Below are 21,058 nucleotides of genomic sequence, written 5' to 3'. Positions count from 1 at the left end.
TTAAAGTTAACATAAAGACAACAACAAAGTCACACCATATTTCAAAGGACAGTGGCAGGCTGTAAGATTGGGAAACTTTTAAAGATCGACCAAGGGTTACTAAAAAAGTAATAAAACGAGCAAAGGTAAATTATGAAAGAAAACTAGCGCAAAGTAAAGAAAAGGATAGCAACAGCTTGAATGTTAGTGGCTTGGAGGATGAGACTGAGGAGTTAATATAGAACAGAGTTGGCGGAGGTGTTAATCAATATTTGCCTCAGTTTTCATGATGGAGGACACTAGTACCATCTCAATAGTAACAAGTAATGCAGAGGTAATAGAAAGGGAGGAACTTAGTAAAATCATCATCGATATGCAAAAAGTACTAAACAAACTATTAGGATTGAAGGCAGGCAATTCCCAGGGCCTGATAGCCGACATCCTATTGTCTTAAAGGAAGTGACAGTGGAGATAGTGGACCCATTGATGATAATATTCCAAAGTTCCCTGGATGCGGGAAGGCTCCAGTGGATTAGAAAAATACATATTCAAAAAGGAAGGGAGGCAGAAAATAGGAAACTATAAACCACTTAGTTTAACATCTGGAATTGAGAAATTGTTAGAAACCATTATTAGGAAATAATAACAGGACATTTCAAAAGTCAAAATGCAATCCATCAGAGTCAGCATGCTTAATGAGGTGTAAATCGGGTTTGAGTAATTTAATCATAATAATAATTGCTTATTGTCACAAGTAGGCTTCAATGAAGTTACTGTGAAAAGCCCCTAGTCACCACATTCAGGCGCCTGTTCGGGGAGGCTGGTACGGGAATTTGCTAGAGTTCTTCAAAGATGGGCAGCACAGTAGCACAGTGGTTAGCACAGTTGCTTCACAGCTCCAGGGTCCCAGGTTCGATTCCCGGCTTGGGTCACTGTCTGTGCGGAGTCTCCCCGTGTCTGTATGGGTTTCCTCCGGGTGCTCCGGTTTCCTCCCAAAGTACAAAGATGTGCAGGTTAGGTGGATTGGCGATGCTAAATTGCCCTTAATGTCTAGATAGGGTGGAGGTGTGGGGATAGGGTGGAGGTATGGGCTTAGGTAGGGTGCTCTTTCCAAGAGCCGGTGTAGACTCGATGGGCCAAATGACCTCCTTCTGTACTGTAAATGTTATGATTCTGTGTAACAAGCCAAGTGGATAATGGACATCCTGTAGATGTAGTATATCTGGACTTTCAGAAGGCGTTTGATAAAGTGCCCTACAAAAGGTTAAGACACAGGTTGGTTCACTTGGGATTAGGGGCAATTTATAAGCTTGGATAGAAGACTGGCTAACCAACAGAGGCAGAGAGTTGGGATAAATGGGTCTTTTTCTGGTTGGCAACTAGTGTAACTAGTGGGGTGCCACAGGGTTCGGTCCTCGGGCCCCAACTATTTACTATATATTAATGACTTTGGTGTAGGGACAGACGGTACTACAGCCAAATTTTCAGATGACACTAAAATAGATGGGATAGTAAGTTGCAAGAGGAAATAAGAAATTTACAAATGGATAATGATAGCTTAGGGTGAGTGGTCCAATATTTAGCAGATGGAGTTTAATGTGGATAAGTGTGAGGTTATCCATTTTGGTCGGAGAAATGGAAAGGCAACTTATTATCTAAATGGAGAGAAACGTGAGAGTGCTTCGATGCAGAGGGATCTGGGTGTACCCATGCATGGATCTCAGAAAACTAGTACGTAGGTACAGCAGGATTAGATTTAGATTTATTGTTATGTCTACCAAGGTGCAGTGAAAAGTATTGTTCTGCATACAGTCCAAGCAGATTGCTCCATGCATGAAAACATAGAACATACGGTAAATGAACAATGTAAATACATAAACATGATACATATGGAATATAGTGCTACAGCTGTAGAGATGATGCATAGAAAGATCATTTCAGTCCATTAGAGGACCATTTAGGAGTCTGGTAACAGTGGGGAAGAAGCTGTTTTAGATTTTATTGGTACATGTTCTCAAACTTTTGTACCTTCTGCCCGATGGAAGAGGTTGGAAGAGAGAATAACCTGGATGGGAGAGGTTTTGATTATGGTTCCCGCTTTTCCAAGGCAGCGGGAGGTCTGGACCGAGTCAATGGATGGGAGGAGGGTTCACGTGATGGACCGGGCTATGTTCACTACTCTGTAGTTTATTACGGTCCTGGGCCGAGCCATTGCCATACCAAGCTGTGATGCCGCCAGTTAGGATGCTTTTAATGGTACATTAATAAAAATTGGTAAGAGTCATTGTGGACATGCCAAATTTCTTTCATTTCCTGAGGAAGTATAGGTGCTGTTGTGTTTTCTTGGTTGTACCATCAACATGGGTGGACCAGGACAGATTGTTGGCGATGTACACACCTAGGAATTTGAAGCTGTCAAATATCTCCACCTCAGCACCATTGATACAGACAGGGGCATGGACGACACATCACTTCCTGAAGTTGATGAGCAGTTCCTTGGTTTTGCTTACATTGAAGGAGAGATTGTTGTTATTGCAGCATGTCACTAAGTTCTCTATCTCCCCTGTACTCTGGCTTGTTGTTGTTTTAAATCTGACCAACTATAATCGTGTTGTCAGCAAACTTGTAGATGGAGTTGGAGCCGCATTTTGCCACACGATTGTGGATGTGTGTATAGGGAGTACAGTAGGGTGCTAGATACACAGCTTTGCAGAGCCCCGGTATTGAGGACTATCATGGAGAAGGTGTTGTTGTTTATCCTTATTGATTGCGGTCTGTGGGTCAGGAAGTCGAGGATCCAGTTGCACAGGGAGGAGCCGAGTCCTAGGTTTTGAAGTTTGGATAAGAGCTTGGCTGGGATTATGGTGTTGAAGGCGGAGCTGTAGTCAATGAACAGGAGTCTGACCTTGTTGCCGAGATGCTCCAGGGATGAGTATATGGCCAGGGAGTTGCCGTCTGCTATGGAATGGTTGTGGCAGTATGCAAATTGCAATGGATCAAGGCATCCCGGAAGGTTGGAGTTAATGTGTCTCATGACTAACCTCTGGAAGCACTTCATAATGATAGATACAAGGGCTACCGGTTGGTAGTCATTGAGACACGTTGTTCTTCTTTGGCACTGGTATGATGATGGTCTTCGTGAAGCAGGGGGGGACCTCGGAATAGAACAGGGACAGGTTAAAGATGTCTGTGAACACACCCGCCATATGGTCTGCGCAGGATGTGAATGCACGACCAGGGACTCCATCAGGACCCATTCCTTTCCATGGGTTCACTTTCGAGAAGGCCAGTCTAAGTTCTGAGGCTGTGACAGTAGATATGGGTGTGTCCGAGACTGTTGGGGCAGGTGACATTGCTTTGTTGGCTTCCTGCTCAAAACAAGCATAGAATGCATTGAGCTTATTGGGAGGCGTGTTCTGTTTTTTAAAAATATTTTTATTCTCTTCCCTTTTCACATTTTTATCCAAATTTACATTCACTAACAAACAATCAATGGTAACAAATACAATATCAATCCCCTGACCAACAATCCCTTCCTCCCATCAACCCCCAAACAACCCTCAACATTTTAAATAGAAACGTCAAATAAAAGGATTCATGAATCCACTATCCACCCATACATAGTAATCAACAATATACACAGTGCAACCTCCCCACCCAATGTCCGATGTCATCCAATTCTTGAAAGTGCATGATGAACAAAGCCCATGAATTGTGGAGCCCTTCCATCCTTCCCCTCAGCTCAAACTTCACCTTCTCGAGTGCTAAAAACTCCAACAGATCCTCCCGCCATGCCAGGGCACAGGATGGAGAAACTGACCTCCACCCCAACAGGATCCGCCTTTGGGCCATCAGTGAGGTGAAGGCTCCAAATCTGTCTCCGCACCCGCTTCCAACCCCGGCCGATCCGATATGTGTTCTGTTGCTGGAGATTCTATTGTGCTTTGCCTTGTAGCCCATTATATTGTGTAAGCGTTGCCACAATTGACAAGAGTTTGTGTCATTAGTCTAGGCCTCTAGCTGAGCCTTGTATTGTCTCTTGGCATCCCTGATGGCCTTGCGGGAGTTGTACGTAGATTTCTTGTAGAGGTCAGGGTCACCGGTCTTGGAGGTGGATATAGAGGCATGGGTTGGGATAAAGGTTATAAAGGGCCATGGAGGGTTTGGATACGGGTATAGGTTGGCATGGAGGGTATGAAGTGATGTAGAAACATAGGTTAGGATAGGGGTTACAAAGAGTCATGGATGATTGGTACATGGACACGGGTTGGCATGGGACTATAAAAGACATGGGAGTGGGTACAGGACATGAGGTGGCATGGGCTGCCACGTGTGCAGCATAGGGAGTGTGTAAGGGATGAGGCTGACTGAGGGCTGGAGCTACAAGTGGTTGCAAACTCTTTGATGTGCGACCACTTCCAATGCTTCTTGTTAAAGGAAATATAATTATTTGAAATATAGACTATTATTTAGATTATTATTTGGATTTACCTTCCTATTAGTCATTCATAAACTGACCCCTTATTTATTTCCCTTTCACATCCAGTTTTCTTGGTTTTTTGTACTTTTCACATAATCGCTTTGCTCCAAGTTTGTTTCTGTCTTGGAATGTTTTTCTACATTAAGACCATAAGACCATGAGACATAGGAGCAGAATTAGGCCATTCGGCCTTTCGAGTCTGCTCCGCCATTCAATCATGGCTGATATTTTTCTCATCCTCATTCTCTTGTCTTCTCGCCAAAACCCCTGATTCTCTTATTAATCAAGAACCTATCTATCTCTGTCTTAAAAACACTCAGTGATTTGGCCTCCACAGCCTTCTGCGGCAATGAGTTCCACAGATTCACCACCCTCTGGCTGAAGAAATTCCTCTTCATCTCTGTTTTGAAGGATCGAACTTTTAGTCTGAGATCATGCCCCCTTATTCTAGTTTTTCCTACTAGTGGAAACATCTTCTCCACGTCACTCTATCCAGGCCTCACAGTATCCTATAATGAGATCTGCCATCATCCTTCTAAACTCCAACGAGTACAGACCCAGAGTCCTCAACCGTTCCTCATACGACAGGGATCATTCATGTGAATCTCCTCTGGACCCTTTCCAAGGCCACTTCAAAGGCACTATCTTGTTTTGTTGCTATGATCTTCAGAGCAGGAAATCACACTTTATTTTTTTTTAATACAATTTTTATTCAGAGCATTTTCAATTTATGTGCAAAACACACAAAACAATCATCTTTATACACTTGCTGCAATACAACCCCCCCCCCCCCCCCCCCTCTCATTTCCTGGAACATCCCAAAACCCCTACTTTATAATTATAATGTAAAACAAAGATAACCATTAAACATCTCCCTATCTCTGGAGCAAACTTTTTATAACATTTTGCTGGAAGTCCCTCTGCGCAACTGCATTAACCCAATACCCCTCATCACCACCACCACCCCAGCTGGAGCACCTAGCCCCTGCACCTTGCCTTCCTCCACCATTGGGAACCCCAAGCCGTCAAAGAACTGCCTCATGCCCGATTTCCCCCCAGGGGGGTCTGACCTGTAGAGTACTCCCACTCCCCCACCGCCCCCTGGTAGAAGATCTCAAACACTCCATTTACCTTACCTGACTCAGTGACCACCTTGTCCCCTGCTCCCACCAGCCCATCCCATAACTGCCCAATCTCCCTCGCCACCGTCTGCCACCTCAACTAGCATATAAGTAGCTTATGACCCTCTCCCTATGCTCATAAAATGTCCCTCTTACCAGGTGCAACTGCCCCACCACCTTCCCCATAGACTAAAGCTCAAACTCCATCTGCAGCTTCCTCCTCTCCTTCAACAACCCCTCCTCAGGGGCTGCCGAGTACCTCTGCCCAACTGCAAAAATGGCCTCCACTAACCTTTGCATTTCCAACCGCTCCAGCTTATCTCTGTGCACCTTGATCAAAAAGAGCTCCCTCCTAATTACCTCTTCAACACCTCCGAAAGCACAGAGTCAGAAACCTCCTTACTTTTATTAAACTCAACATGGGTGTGTATAGCCACCCCTATCTTCTTACATTCCCCCTTATCGGCCAACAATCCCACATCCAGCCTCCACTGCGGTTGCTGGGAACCCCTCTTCTCTGCACACAAATCCACAAATTGCGGTGCATGGTGAGGCACCACAATCGTCGAGTCCTCCATCCCAACCACCAACAAAGAATTATTCATAACAAAAAAGTCGATTCTGGAAAACACCCAATGCACATGCGAGAAGGTCACAAATTCTTTGCTCTCAGGCACCCAGACTGCCATGGATTCACTCCATAAACCCCACCAATACCCTTGCCATTGCTGACACCTTCAAGGACTTGGACACGACCAATCCAGCCTAGGATCAAGAACAGTGTTAAAGTCCCCCTCCCCTCCATAATTAACTGATGCATGTCTAAGGCCGGAACCTTTACCAACACCCTCTTCGTGAAATGCACATCATCCCAGTCGTGGGTACAGACATTCACCAGCACCATGGACGCTTCCTGTAACCTTCCACTCATCAGAACATATCTATCCCGTGCCCCTGCTGTGTTATCCACCGAGAATGCCGCCCTCTTACGAATTAACACTGCAGTCCCCCTCGCCTTCGTATCCAACCCCAAATGAAATATTTGCCCAACCCAACCCAATGCACTTCCAATATAACATCACCCCCTTATTCCCCACCTGTCCCACCTTGTCACCAGGTCGCACCAAGTTCCTTCGTCCCCAACTTCCCTCCCCCCCTTCCTTCCTGCCCTGCGCTACACACCTGACCCATTTATCCTACCCAACTGACCCATAATATCCCCAAATTCAACACCTGCAAACGTAAGGAGGAAAATGGTACAAAATTCTTCTTCACAATTAACGATACAGAGTTGGTAATGCTAACAAAAGGCAACATAACAACCCCACCCGAAACCATCCCATCCCTCACCTCTCCTGAGTAGAATTCCTCCAGTCTATTTTTCAGGTGAACCCACCCAAAATCCAAAGTCTTCAAACGTCCCCCAGTCCATGGTCCCTTAAAGAGGTATTCGCCTCCTCCGGCGCATTGAAGTAGTGCTCCTTTCCCCCATGTGTAACCCACGGGTGGGCAGGGTACATCGTCCCAAATTACACCTTGTTCTTGAATAGGGCTGCCTTGGCCTTATTGAACCCAGTCATTTGCTTGGTCAGCTCTGCTGCCAAGTCCGGGTAAATGCAAACTGTATGGCCCTCCCAGGTGCATTACCATATCTCCTTCACCACCTCTGTAATGTTCTTTGATTATGCTGATGTTGAATCTTCTGTGGCAGTGTTAACAAAGAACATTCGACTTTGTTTTACAACAAAACTATTTATTACTACACTGCTGTAAAGGATTACTGTAATGGCTAAGTTTAATACAGTTGGAAATAATGATACAACACTAACTTACACTAAGATCCCCCAGAACTACTCTAATATGCGACTGCTATCAACTCCTTACTAACATCTTGTCCCAGAACACACAGTGCGTCCGGGCCATGTGCCTGCATACTCGCACAACCTGCTGATTGGATGCTAGAACTACAACAGCAAAATATATAACTTATAATACACATACAGATGATGATGATCTTCTCATACTATATACAGATGATAGTCTACCTATCATCACAACCTCAGCATCCTTTCCTTGTCTAAGTATCGATGTAACCTCATGATGATTGCCAGCGAGAGCTCCCCTGCTCTCAGTTTGCTCCACTACGACCGTTGTGCCTGGTCTTCCTCAAGATAGTGGTCGAAGACCCCCTCCCCCACCAACTTCTCAAATATCTTGGCCTCATATTCCATGGTCCTCCCTCCTTCAATACCTTCAGACTGCCCCACAATCCTCAGGTTCTGCTCCTTGAGCAGTTCTCTAGGTGCCATCATCAACATTTCTGCCTCCAACAAGGCAATATGATCCTCATGATCAGTCACCATCTCCTCCACCTTTGGATCGACGCATTCTCCGCCTCCAGCTTCTGCTCCACTCTCTCCTGGGCAGCCTGAATCAGCTCTGCCGCCCTCACCAGGTCCCCTGAGGTCACCTGCCACTGTTTTTTAAACTCGGCCACAAAGAATTCGACCAACTGCTCTGTCAACCAACGACGCCATAGGTCCCTCCGCCACCTTTTCCCCTGCTACGCCACATGTGTCCTCCTGTTCTGCAGAGTGCCCCTTATTTGACGCACTCCTCTGGTACCCCTTTGGCATTCCCCATTGAAGGAGAAAACCTTAATTGTCCAACTTTTTCCACCTGTAGCAGCCCTGTAAAATGGACCGAAGGGGCCAAGGAAATCCGACCTCCAGCAGGAACCACCTTATGTGCCACCACTCATTCTATAGTCGCCACCAGAAATCCGTTCATTAAACTGATTGTCACAAACAGCAAAGTTCCAGACAAAGATTAAGTTTATTAAAGGTAAAATTAACAGTTCTAGTATCGCTAACACAAAGCAAAAGTATCACCTGGCTCCCCAAGAATCGTGAGCTTATCAGATCACAACTTTCAGCACAAAGGTGTGATCCAACACTTTAGGAGACACAAACCAAAGCAATAACCACTAACTAACCTTACTTTCTTTGTTCATGGGATGTGGGCATTGCTGGCAAACCCAACATTTATGACCCTTCTAATTGCCCTTAAGAAGGTGACAGTGAGTCAATTTCTTGAACTACTGCAGTCTATGTGATGCACGTACACCCACAGTGCTATTGTGTAGAAATGTCCAGGAGTTTGACCCAGTGACAGTGAAGGAAGAGCAACATAGGACTGAATTTAATGGTTACAGTGGTGGCTCTGTACACTGGTGGGATAAATGGTGGCAGCCCTTCCAGTCAGGGCTGGAGGTCAATAATGTTTCAAAGTTTAAATGACACAGAACTGTTAGATTTTGCAAAATGTTAACATGCAATACCATTTGTTTGCAAATAATCTTTTTAAAAATAATGCTAATCTTTCACTTACATGCCAATCCATATTGCCAGACATTTTGAAGATGCCTTTTCGCGGTTGACCAGTGCTCTGGAATTGGTATTTTCCTATGTATTAACAGGCTTGGCTAACCATGACTGTCATTATGTCTCCCTCCTGTGAGTCACTTCCTGTATAATTTATGCATGGATTTTGCCAAGATTTGACAACTTTCAGGATATTAACATAAAATTAGACTGCAGTGTTGAGCAATGGGTGGCATTAAAATTAACTGCAGCTGATCAAAAAGAACAGAAATGTCTCTTGGGTTTGAAAGGGAAATGCTCAACAACAAGGTAGGAGCATCTGAGGATGGAAAAAAGATGTAAGAAGCCTTGGAGAGGCTTGCATTCCGTGGCAAATAATTTGAAATTCTTGATTATGATGACTTTTTGCCTGAAAATTAACATATCAGTTAATAAATTGCCTTTGATGGCAATGAGACTTACACTTGGAAAGTTACGCAGTGAAACGTGCATTTAAATTAGGTCTGTAAGTTTGTCAGTGTCTGCTCCACACAGATTGCTCATTGAATGCCATTACAGGCTGCTTTGAAAATGATGTGCGTGTTAATAAGCTGGGACATCTGGTTACCAGGTTTTTTTCTGATTCATTAACTGACATTGCCGCTGCGGCCAGAGGGTATCAAAGTAAACCCTGGAGGGTCTTTGCTGACTCAAGATGGACCCTGATGATTGCCTCAGTCCTTTGACCTGACTGAACTTTATAAATCTGTGCTAATGATTACCGTTGATATTACTTCCACTGAAATGCTAAGTGTAGTGCTGACAAAGGTTTTGACATTGATCGGTATTTAGAATTGAGGTACAGGATATGAAGCAATTACTTATTTAAGCTATCTTTTATGTCCTATATACTTTATTCCAAGAATTAAAAAATCTCGTGCAATTGTAGATATTCTCCTGCATTGAACTGGTGCTTCAAAATGAAGCCGGTACTTTGAGAGTTAAGTGAGAACAGGAAATTATTAAAGGTTTAAGGAATTAATGATCTTTAAAGGATGGATCTGGCAAATGAAATCATCATGCGGCCCTGTCAAGTGCTGCTTTTGAACAGCTCAAACAAATGAAACAGTTCTAAATGCTCTAGAGAGAATGATTGAGCAAAGGAAATCTGACTTGATAGTACATGTTGAGGGATGAAATGGACAATGAAGTTTCCATATGTTGTTTTTACGCAGTAATTAGAAACTGTCACACACCGTTTCGTTCCTCAGTTTCCTTCAGCTTATTTGCATGTGCGAGGCTTCCTCAAAGTGAAATTCCGAGCAGCAAACCGGCACCCAGCTGGGATCTCAGACAGTGACACGCACACTCCTTCTACCTCATGGACAGGTGGCCAGCGGCAGGCTCTGTGACAGCCCAAGCAACAGCCTAACCACTGGAGCTATAGGTCAGATTAGACTGGTAGTCCGTGTCCGAAAGGAGGGTGCAAAAGTCGCAGTAATTATTCTTACTGACCAACCAGCCAAGCACTACTGCAGCTGGGTTTAACCCGGCTGACAGGCATACAACAAAGGCCATGAATTGACATTAAGTTCCTCAGTGCTGATTTGACAGCAAATGCAATGGCTACACATTTGTTCATTGTCGCACATGTGTTGCTACAGAAATAAATAACATTGCAATGCTTCAAATTTCTGACTCTGACTCTAGGATAGAGGAGCAAGGAGAGAGGAGATTATAAATAAGGAGATATCAACCTCTGGACTGAGTGGGTTTACACAGGAGACAAAGTGGTGGGTTGCGGTGCTGGCAGGAATGTCATTCAGAGTGGCACAGCTGTCGGAAAAGGCTGTGTTGGTATCTGCGGCATGTTGAAGTGTGAAGAACAAAAATGAATCCTATTTCTCAGGAGAATTCTGCATATGTCACGTATATTGTCCCATTAAGCCAATCCATTTATCAACCCACTGAATGCCAATTAAATTGCACAGGATGGTGCAGGTATATGGTGAGCTGTTGGTGCCAAACTTTATTACAGCTGAGGCATTCTGGCACAACACATTTTGCACATTTTTGAAGGTGATAGCGGAGGCTTACAAACAAAAATTGGTATCAGTACAAATAGCCTCGGAGTAAAATGGAGAGAGAGCTGATGTCAAAAGATCATATGGAACCTAGCAAAAATCAGTCATACAGTACAGTAAATGTCATTGGAGGCTTTTGTATGTTTTTTTTCATTCAATTTATCTTTGATGAAGATGTCAGGGCACAAGTCCAAGTGGTGCCAAATGCCTCTACAGCATGGAAATTAAATCAGTGTAATTTCATCAGGATGATTTTAGACTGCAGCTTTTTGTTTTGCTGAATTCACTGCCTCATTGCCGCCCCTATGTGCCACAGCTGAGCCATTTCTACCATCTCTCAGAAACAGGCTGGAGCTCGCCATCTTTTCATACAGCAAAGTTAATATGGTGCTGTTATCACCATTAATATTTATCAGAGTAGCTCAAACATCAACCCTTCATCCAGTAACAAGGGGATAGGCTTCCCTTGAACACGAGTTCCAATTATTCTCGCCTCTCTTTACCATTCTCAGAAATATATAACATACTTAAATCTATAGAGTTCAGCAATCTATCATTTTGCAGCACTGGCTCGTCAATCAGGTTTTACAAGTTCAAGGCCCGTTCTGTGACTTCAGTCCACTTGCCACTATTGAAAACAAATGAAATGAAAACTGCTTATCGTCACAAGTAGGCTTCAAATGAAGTTACTGTGAAAAGCCCCTAGTCGCCACATTCCAGCGCCTGTTCGGGGAGGCTGGTATGGGAATTGGGCTGCGATTGATCATCCACATCCCTCCTTGGAGCCCTTATCTTAAAGGTAAAAGTCTAGGTAGCTCTGAACTAGAGAGGATTCCTTGGTGCAATCTAATGGAAAAGTTTGTAACTGTCAAATGTGGCAGGTTTTGCTGGGAGTTTCCCTGCCAGCTCTGCCAGCAAGAGTTTCGCCTCCGGTTTACTCCAGACTCTGAGAAGCTGAATTTGTTGGCCAGCCTGGCTCCTCAGAGATCGGGCCAGCATTCTGAAAGGGTGCTGCGCTTTCGAAGTGAGCTTGTGAGTCCCCACACCCCCATCCAGGGACAATGTTACCTCCCCCAAGCGAGGACACTGATGTACCATCAATTGAACGCGAGACGAGTTGCTGAACAAAAGTATGGCTTTAATATACTAGATGTTAAGCCCTGCGGTCGATTACAGTAGAAGGACGACCGCCGGGAGTACTGGGTATTTATACCCCGCCCCCTTAACTCAGCCTCTCGACCAATCGAGGAGCCGTCACATGACTGGTCTCAACCAACCGGTCGAGAGGCACATGACTGACCAGGGCCAATGGTAAGCTGGTGTTCTGCACCAATGGCAAGCAGCTATGCTAATCATACCACCACACTCGCCCCTTGCAGAGAAAGAAGCCGCGGGGGGGGGGGGGGGGGGGATGTCAACGAGAGCTGCGGGGGGGGGGAGAGAAACTGGTGGTATGAGTAGTAAGGAGAAAAAAAAATGTATCCTTGGCTTCCCACTGGCCCAGACATTTAGCAACAGTACATAGTGTCCATACAAGGTCCATGGTGGTGTTGAAGTTAAATGGACTCGATCGGCCTTTTCATTGCCCGTGACGTCCTGGCAGACCGCCGCAGGGGAGTTGGTGACGTTGGTTCAGCCGATGGTGGTGGTTCCGCTGATGTCCTGGAGTCCGGGAGCGATGGTCCTTGAACTGTCTCCATACCCTGCGCTAGTGGTGGAGACGCCATGGATGGGGAAGGGGTGGCCTGGGTGGGGCGCTGGGGGAAAAGGGGCGGGGAGGGGTCTGTGGTGAAGCGGGGGAAGGCTGCACGCCGGCGGGTGCCAGGTCCCGGAGGGAGACCGTGTCCTGCCGACCGTCGGGGTACTCCACGTACGCGTACTGCGGGTTAGCGTGGGGTAACTGGACTTGTTCCATCAACGGGTCGAACTTGTGCACCCGCACATGCTTCCGGAGCAAGATGGGTCCGGGGGCGGCCAGCCACGTCGGGAGGGGGGATCCGGAGGACGGCTTCCTGGGGAAAACAAGAAGACGTTCATGAGGTGTTTGATTAGTTGTTGTACAGAGGAGGGAGCGGATGGAATGTAGGGCATCGGGGATAACCTCTTGCCATCGGGAAATAGGGAGATCTCTGGACCGGAGGGCCAGTAGGATGGTCTTCCAGATGGTACCATTCTCCCGCTCGACCTGTCCGTTACCCCGGGGGTTATAGCTAGTCGTTCTGCTAGAGGCAATGCCCCTGCTGAGCAGGAATTGGCGCAGCTCGTCGCTCATAAATGAGGACCCCCGATCGCTATGTATGAATGTGGGGTAGCCGAACAGGGAGAAGATGGAGAGGAGGGCCTAATGTCAGTCGATGTGGTCATGTCGGGGCAGGGAATGGCGAAGGGGAAGCGGAAGTATTCATCGATCACCGTCAGGAAGTAAATGTAGGGGTTGCTAGAGGGAAGGGGCCCCTTGAAGTCTATGCTGAGACTTTCGAAGGGGCGGGATGCTTTGATCAGATGCGCACGCTCGGGGCGGTAGAAGTGCGGTTTGCACTCTGCGCAGATGTGGCAGTCACGATGGAGTAGGGCAGGTTGCGGGTCTTTATGAAATGATAGAAACGGGTCACCCCTGGATGGCAGAGGTCCGCGTGGAGGGAGCGGAGGCGGTCTATCTGCGCGCTGGCGCAGGTACCACGGGACAGGGCATCAGGAGGCTCATTGAGCTTCCCAGGACGATACAAGATATCGTAGTTGTACGTGGACAACTCGATCCGCCACCTCAAGATCTTGTCGTTCTTAATCTTGCCCCTCTGTACATTATCGAACATGAAGGCTACTGACCGTTGGTCTGTGAGGAGGGTAAACTTCCTGCCAGCTAAATAGTGCCTCCAATGTCGCACAGCTTCGACTATGGCCTGGGCTTCTTTTTCCACTGAGGAGTGGCGGAGTTCGGAAGCCTGGAGGGTTCTGGAGAAGAAGGCCACGGGTCTGCCTGCTTGGTTCAGGGTGGCCGCCAGAGCTACTTCTGATGCGTCGCTCTCGACCTGGAAGGGGAGGGACTCGTCGATGGCGCGCATCGTGGCCTTTGCAATGTCCGCTTTGATGCGACTAAAGGCCTGGCAGGCCTCTGTCGATGGCGGGAAGGTCATGGACTGAATGAGGGGACGGGCCTTGTCGGCGTAATTGGGAACCCATTGGGCGTAGTAAGCGAAGAAACCCAGGCAGCGTTTGAGGGATTTGAGGGTATTGGGGAGAGGGAGTTCCATCAGGGGGCGCATGCGTTCGGGGTCGGGGCCTATCACTCCGTTACGCACTACGTAGCCGAGGATGGCTAGACGGTCGGTGCTAAACACGCACTTATCCTTATTGTAAGTTAGGTTAAGGAGTTTTGCGGTTTGGAGGAATTTTCGGAGGTTGGTGTCGTGGTCCTGCTGGTCGTGGCCGCAGATGGTGACATTATCGAGATATGGGAAGGTAGCCCGTAATCTGTACTTGTCGACCATTCGGTCCATCTCCCGTTGGAAGACCGAGACACCATTTATGACTCCGAATGGAACCCTGAGGAAGTGGTAGAGGCGCCCATCTGCCTCGAACGCGGTGTACTTGCGGTCACTCGCGCGGATGGGGAGCTGGTGATAAACGGACTTGAGGTCCACCGTGGAGAAAACTTTGTATTTCGCAATCTCGTTTACCATGGCGGAAATACGGGGGCGATGATACGCGTCCAGTTGCGTAAACTGGTTGATGGTCTGACTGTAGTCGATGACCATCCGGTTTTTCTCCCCAGCACTTGGGCTCGCCAGGGACTGTTGCTGGCCTCAATGACCCCTTCCGTCAGCAACCTCTGGACCTCGGACCTGATGAAGGACCGGTCCTGGGCGCTGTACCATCTGCTCCGGGTCGCGACGGGTTTGCAATCGAGGGTAAGATTAGCAAACAAGGAGGGGGGGTCTACTTTGAGGGACGCGAGGCTGCAGACAGTGAGGGGGGGTATAGGGCCGCCGAATTGGAAGGTCAAGCTCTGCAGGTTGCACTGGAAGTCCAGTCCTAGGAGTGCCGGTGCGCAAAGGTCGGGGAGGATAAGGAGTTTATCATTTTTTAAAACCTTCCCCTGGACCGTGAGGTCTGCGATGCAGCACCCGGTGATGCGGACGGAGTGCGAACCTGAGGCTAACCCGATTTTGTGTTTTACAGGGTGGACAGGGAGCGCGCAGCATCTTACCGTGTCAGGGTGTACGAAGCTTTCCGTGCTCCCGGAGTCCAGCAGGCAGTCTGTCTCATGCCCGTTGAGGTGGATTTGTGTCGTCGTCTTGGCGAACGTGCGTGGATGTGACTGGTCGAGCTGAATGGCCGCAAGCCGTGGAGAAGATCCATAGTCGTCGTCGTCGGCCGAGTGGGTGCTGGCAGGACCTTGTGTGCCAGTCCAGGATGGCGGCGCCTAGGACCCGCACGTGGGGTTGTGGCCCCAAGGTGGCGGCGCCCAGGACCCGCACGTGGAGTCGGGGCCCCAAGGTGGCGGCGCCCAGGACCCGCACGTGGAGTCGGGGCCCCAAGATGACGGCGCCCAGGACCCGCACGTGGCGTCCGGGGCCCAAGATGGCGGTACCCGCAGGACCCCTATGGTTGCTGGGGGCGGGGTTAGCGGTGTCGGTGGGCCGATTGGAGCGGTTGAGAGCAGGGGCAGAGAGGCGCGCAGGCCGGATGCAGGGGCCCGGCGGCGGGGGGGGGATTGACGTGGTGCGCTGGAAGGGCCCGGAGGAGGAGATCCCCGGTCGCTGCGCGGCACAGCAGCGACCGATTTGGCCTGGCAGACCGTCGAAAAGTGTCCCTTCTTCCCGCAGCTCTTACACAGGGCGGAGCGGGCCTGGCAGCGCGGGCGGGGATGTTTGGCAAGACCACAGAAATAGCAGCGGGGCCCCGCGGACTTGTCGGGGCATCCCGCGGCGCAGGCCTGAGGGGGGTTGGGAGCGGCGGATGGCGGTGGGGAAGCGTGCCAGGAGGCCCAGGGCACAGCAGCGCAGCTGGGGACATAGGCGCGGGCGTTTAAGTCGGCGACCTCCAGGGAGGTGGAGAGAGTCCGTGCCTCAGTTAGGCTGAGGTCGTCTTTTTCCAGCAGCCGCTGGCGGATTGCGGCGGACTGCATCCCAGCCACGTAAGCATCTCTGATTAAAAGTTCCATGTGCTCAGTGGCTGAAACTTGGAGGCAGGCGCAATTCCTCCCCAGGACAGCGAGGGCCCATTAAAAATCATCTAAGGACTCACCGGGGAACTGTTGGCTGGTAGCCAGCAGATGTCGGGCGTACACTCGGTTTACCGGCTTAAGAAATTGTCCTTTTAGCGTATCCATGGCCACGTCATTTTCCTTTTCTTCCTCTATCATCGCGTAGGCCGCCATGCCCACGCTGGAATGGAGAATATAAAGTTTCTGTGCCATGGTGGGGGGGCTGCTTGCGGTCGCCAGATAGCTATCGAAACACGCCAGCCAATGTTTGAAGATTGCCGATGCGTTCGGAGTTTGCGGGCTGATGCGGAGGCATTCGGGCTTGATCCGGAGCTCCATTTTCAAATTTCTAGCATATTAAACTGATGTACCATCAATTGAACGCGAGACAAGTTGCTGAACAAAAGTATGGCTTTAATCTACTAGATGTTAAGCCCTGCGGTCGATTACAGTAGAAGGACGACTGCCGGAAATACTGGGTATTTATACCCCGCCCTGGAGGCGGGGTTAACTCAGCCTCACGACCAATCGGGGAGCCGTCACATGACTGGTCTCAACCAACCGGTCGAGAGGCACATGACCTACCAGGGCCAATGGTAAGCCAGTGTTCTGCACCAATGGCAGGCAGCTATGCTAATCATACCATCACAGACAACCCGCTATGGGGTCCCTGGGACAGCCCCCTCTTCAGCCCCCCCCCCCCCACACACACCCCTTACACCCACCTCTCTTCCAGGACCCCGACTCTTCAATCCCCGCCAACCTCCCAGAGGCCTGTTTTTAATTTTCCCCACACACACCCCCCACCCTTCATACACCTCCTCCACCCCCCTTTCATAGGCATGGCCCCCCTCAGGCCCTGACCCTTGGCAGTTCCACCATGGCACCCAGACATCCTTGCAATGCCACCCTGGCGTGCTCCTGCTGGCTTTGCAGTGCCACCTTGCCAGTGCCAAGGGCCTCCAATGACCTAGGAGACCTACCCCCCCCCTCCCCCCCCCCCCAGGTGCGTTTCTGCCTGGTCCATGTTTGTGTGGACCAGTACTGAATGGCGCTCAGCTGTGGCTCCCCTGAGGAGGCTGGTAGATCCTGGATGAGATTGCTTCATTGGGTTTAAAACCTACTTAAGCAAGCACGGCTTGGTTACGCCTATTGTGGTGGGATCCTGATCCCGACCAGATACCAGATCTCCGACCCCTCATGAGATCTGGTAGATCTCATGAGGCTTACTGGCCACCGGGAGGCCCATGGAAGGCTTCACCTGGCTCGCGTTCGACTGTGACGCAGTTGGTAGATCTAGCCCCTAGTTTCTAATAGCAATTCCTTTCTATTCAAGGCAAAGTGGATGCCTTTGGTTCTCACATTGACATGTCATTCACAGAAAATTTTTAAAATAGGTCGAATTTGTCATCATCATCCATCTGAGGGGGGAGTGGGAGACTGAGGGGGGAAGTGGGAGACGGAGGGGGCGAGTGTGGGAGACGGAGGGGGCGAGTGTGGGAGACGGAGGGGGGAGTGTGGGAGTCGGAGGGGGCGAGTGTGGGAGACTGAGGGGGGAGTGTGGGAGACTGAGGGGGGGGAAGGTGGGAGATGGAGGGGGGAGTGTGGGAGACTGAGGGGGGAAGTGGGAGACGGAGTGGGGGAGTGTGGGAGACGGAGGGGGGGAGTGTAGGAGACGGAGGGGGGGAGTGGGAGACTGAGGGGGGAAGTGGGAGACGGAGGGGGAGTGTGTGGGAGACGGAGGGCGGAAGTGGGAGACGGGGGGGGGGGGGGGGGGGAGTGTGGGAGACGGAGGGGGGAAGTGGGAGACTGAGGGGGGAAGTGGGAGACGGGGGGGGGGAGTGTGGGAGACGGGGGGGGGAGTGTGGGAGACGGAGGGGGGAAGTGGGAGACTGAGGGGGAAGTGGGAGTGGGGGGGGTAGGGAGAGAGTGAGCGAGTGACCCGTCCAACCCCAGTTACAAAATGTCTGCCACCATGCCATGGTGTGCCGGTCACGAGGACACGGCCGCTGGTTCCCCTGTGGCTTCCGGCCACAGGCCACTGACGCACCGGTGAGGAGGACATAGTTAACTGCCCGTTGGATGCAGAAAGTGACCAGGGGTTAGGCTGCCCGCGTGTCAGCAGCGCGATCAGGCCACCGGGACACACAGGTATCCCGTGGCAGGCGGCTGCCGAGGTATCGACTAACCTCCGTCTAACATGTCCCGTTTCTCTGCCCCCCACCACCCTTCTGTAGGTTAGCACAATGTCTGTGAACAGAACGGCTATGTTCTGCGCAGTGGTTGGGGCTGCTGCACTGCATTTGGAGATGCAGCAGCATCCACAGCCACAACCCGCAGTGGATGCAGGGCCAGCTGCAGCAGCAGAGGGAAGGGCCGAGGAGTTGCCAGTCGTCGAGCAGCATGGGGGGCGGAGGAGGAGGGGGAGGAGGAGAGAGTGAGGGTGCAGCCACGGCGCCAGAGGCGACGACCAAGGCCGAGGGTGTACCGTGTCCGGGTCTCTTTCCTAACAATGACGGACATCACCTGCAGGAGTAGACTCCGGCTGAGTAGAGAGACGGTGACACATATATGTCACCTCCTGTCGCACTTCGCCCCACGTGGAATGGGGGGAGGACACGCGATCCCGGTTGCCATCAAGGTGACGGTCACTCTTAACTTCTATGCGACCGGCTCCTTCCAGTCTCCGAGCTGGGACCTCTCCGGGATCTCCCAGTGATCGGTGCACAGGTGCATCCGGGATGTGACCGACGCCCTCTATGCCATCGCGGATCGCTACGTCACCTTTCCCGAGGACCAAGCAAGTCAAGACTCACGAGCTCGTGGATTTGCCAGCGTGGCCGGGATACCGATGGTGCAGGGGGCAATCGATTGTGTTCACGTCCCCATGCGCCCGCCTGCAGGGGACAGGGAGGTCTTCACAAACAGCAGGGGGTCATACTCCATGAATATCCAGGTGGTATGCGACCCCCACATGAGGATCATGAATGTCTGTGCAAGGTTCTCAGGGAGTGTGCATGACTCCTACATACTGGGGCAGTCGTTCATCCCTGCGATGTTTGAGGGACGCCCCCCCCCCCCCCCCCCCCCCCCCGCTGAGGGGCTGGTTGCTAGGCGACAGGGGTTATAAGAACATAAGAACTAGGAGCAGGAGTAGGCCATCTGGCCCCTCGAGCCTGCTCCGCCATTCAATTAGATCATGGCTGATCTTTTGTGGACTCAGCTCCACTTTCCGGCCCGAACACCATAGCCCTTAATCCCTTTATTCTTCAAAAAACTATCTATCTTTACCTTAAAAACATGTAATGAAGGAGCCTCAACTGCTTCACTGGGCAAGGAATTCCATAGATTCACAACCCTTTGGGTGAAGAAGTTCCTCCTAAACTCAGTCCTAAATCTACTTCCCCTTATTTTGAGGCTATGCCCCCTAGTTCTGCTGTCACCCGCCAGTGGAAACAACCTGCCCGCATCTATCCTATCTATTCCCTTCATAATTTTAAATGTTTCTATAAGATCCCCCCTCATCCTTCTAAATTCCAACGAGTACAGTCCCAGTCTACTCAACCTCTCCTCATAATCCAACCCCTTCAGCTCTGGGATTAACCTAGTGAATCTCCTCTGCACACCCTCCAGCGCCAGTACGTCCTTTCTCAAGTAAGGAGACCAAAACTGAACACAATACTCCAGGTGTGGCCGCACTAACACCTTATACAATTGCAACATAACCTCCCTAGTCTTAAACTCCATCCCTCTAGCAATGAAGGAAAAAATTCCATTTGCCTTCTTAATCACCTGTTGCACTTGTAAACCAACCTTCTGTGACTCATGCACTAGCACACCCAAGTCTCTCTGAACAGCGGCATGCTTTAATATTTTATCGTTATCCGCTGAGGTCTTGGCTGATGACACCTATACGGAGGCCTCAGACCAATGCGGAAACACGATACAACGAGGCCCATGCAGCAACCAGGTGTGTGGTGGAGCGCTGCCTTGGCTCCCTGAAGATGAGATTCAGGTGCCTGGGCCGCTCCGGAGGGGCCCTGCAGTACCAGCCCGACAGGGTCGCTCGCATTGTTGTGGTCTGCTGTGCGCTGCACAACATCGCGATGCAGAGGGGAGATGACCTGCTGCAGGAGGCGGAGGGAGAAACCAGTGGCAGTGGTGGCAGCACAGAGGAGGAGGAGGAGGAGGAGGAGGAGAGGGAGGAGGAGGAGGAGGAGGAGGAGGAGGAGGCTGGCGGATTGGCGGGCGCAACACGCAGACACGACCCAGGTGCTGATGATGCCCAGGAGGTGGCACGACGGACCCGGCGAGGACGGCGGGCACGCAACGCCTTGGTGGCAGCACGGTTCACGCGTCGCATGCAACGTCCCCGCTGAACACCAAACCACCACCTGCATTGCCAGTCGTGCAGAGGGTCAACACACAACTGTCACCACCACAAACCCCCCCCCCCCCCCCCCCACACCCCCTCTCCGTGTACACTGCTCCACTTCGACATCACCCTTACCACTGGGTCCAGACGGTATGGCACAACATTGATGGCGGTGTTAGCGGGTGTGATCAGAGCCATGTGGAATGATGACAGCCCGCTCTGCGATGAGCTGTGACTTCAGAATCGTTAGAGAGGGTCTGACCCATGGCCGCTGAGTTCGTCACGGACAATCCATCGCGTACCCGCGCGGGGTAGCTGTGGGAGGGGGTGTGGGGAGGGGAAGGGTCTGCACACACGGCACCGAAGTTTCATTGCTCATCAACCCCAGCGACACTCAGTCACCATCACGATCCCTGTGGCTGTGGAACAATCACACGGTATTACAAGTAAG

At 50.3% G+C, this 21,058-nt stretch overlaps 1 long non-coding RNA gene across 1 annotated transcript in view; it reads right to left on the bottom strand.

Moving 5' to 3' along the window:
- Nucleotides 1–1,721: 1,721 nt before the first annotated feature.
- Nucleotides 1,722–21,058, bottom strand: part of LOC119961847 — a 62,415-nt gene continuing 43,078 nt past the window's right edge. The window contains exon 2 of the long non-coding RNA XR_005459755.1: nt 1,722–3,347. This is a non-coding gene — a long non-coding RNA (uncharacterized LOC119961847). The remainder of the gene's footprint in view (nt 3,348–21,058) is intronic.

Source organism: Scyliorhinus canicula, chromosome 2, assembly GCF_902713615.1.
Source record: "Scyliorhinus canicula chromosome 2, sScyCan1.1, whole genome shotgun sequence".
NCBI classification, from domain to species: domain Eukaryota; kingdom Metazoa; phylum Chordata; class Chondrichthyes; order Carcharhiniformes; family Scyliorhinidae; genus Scyliorhinus; species Scyliorhinus canicula.
The sequence above is the reverse complement of the archived record's forward strand: the minus strand, read 5'-3'. Positions and strand labels throughout refer to the sequence as shown.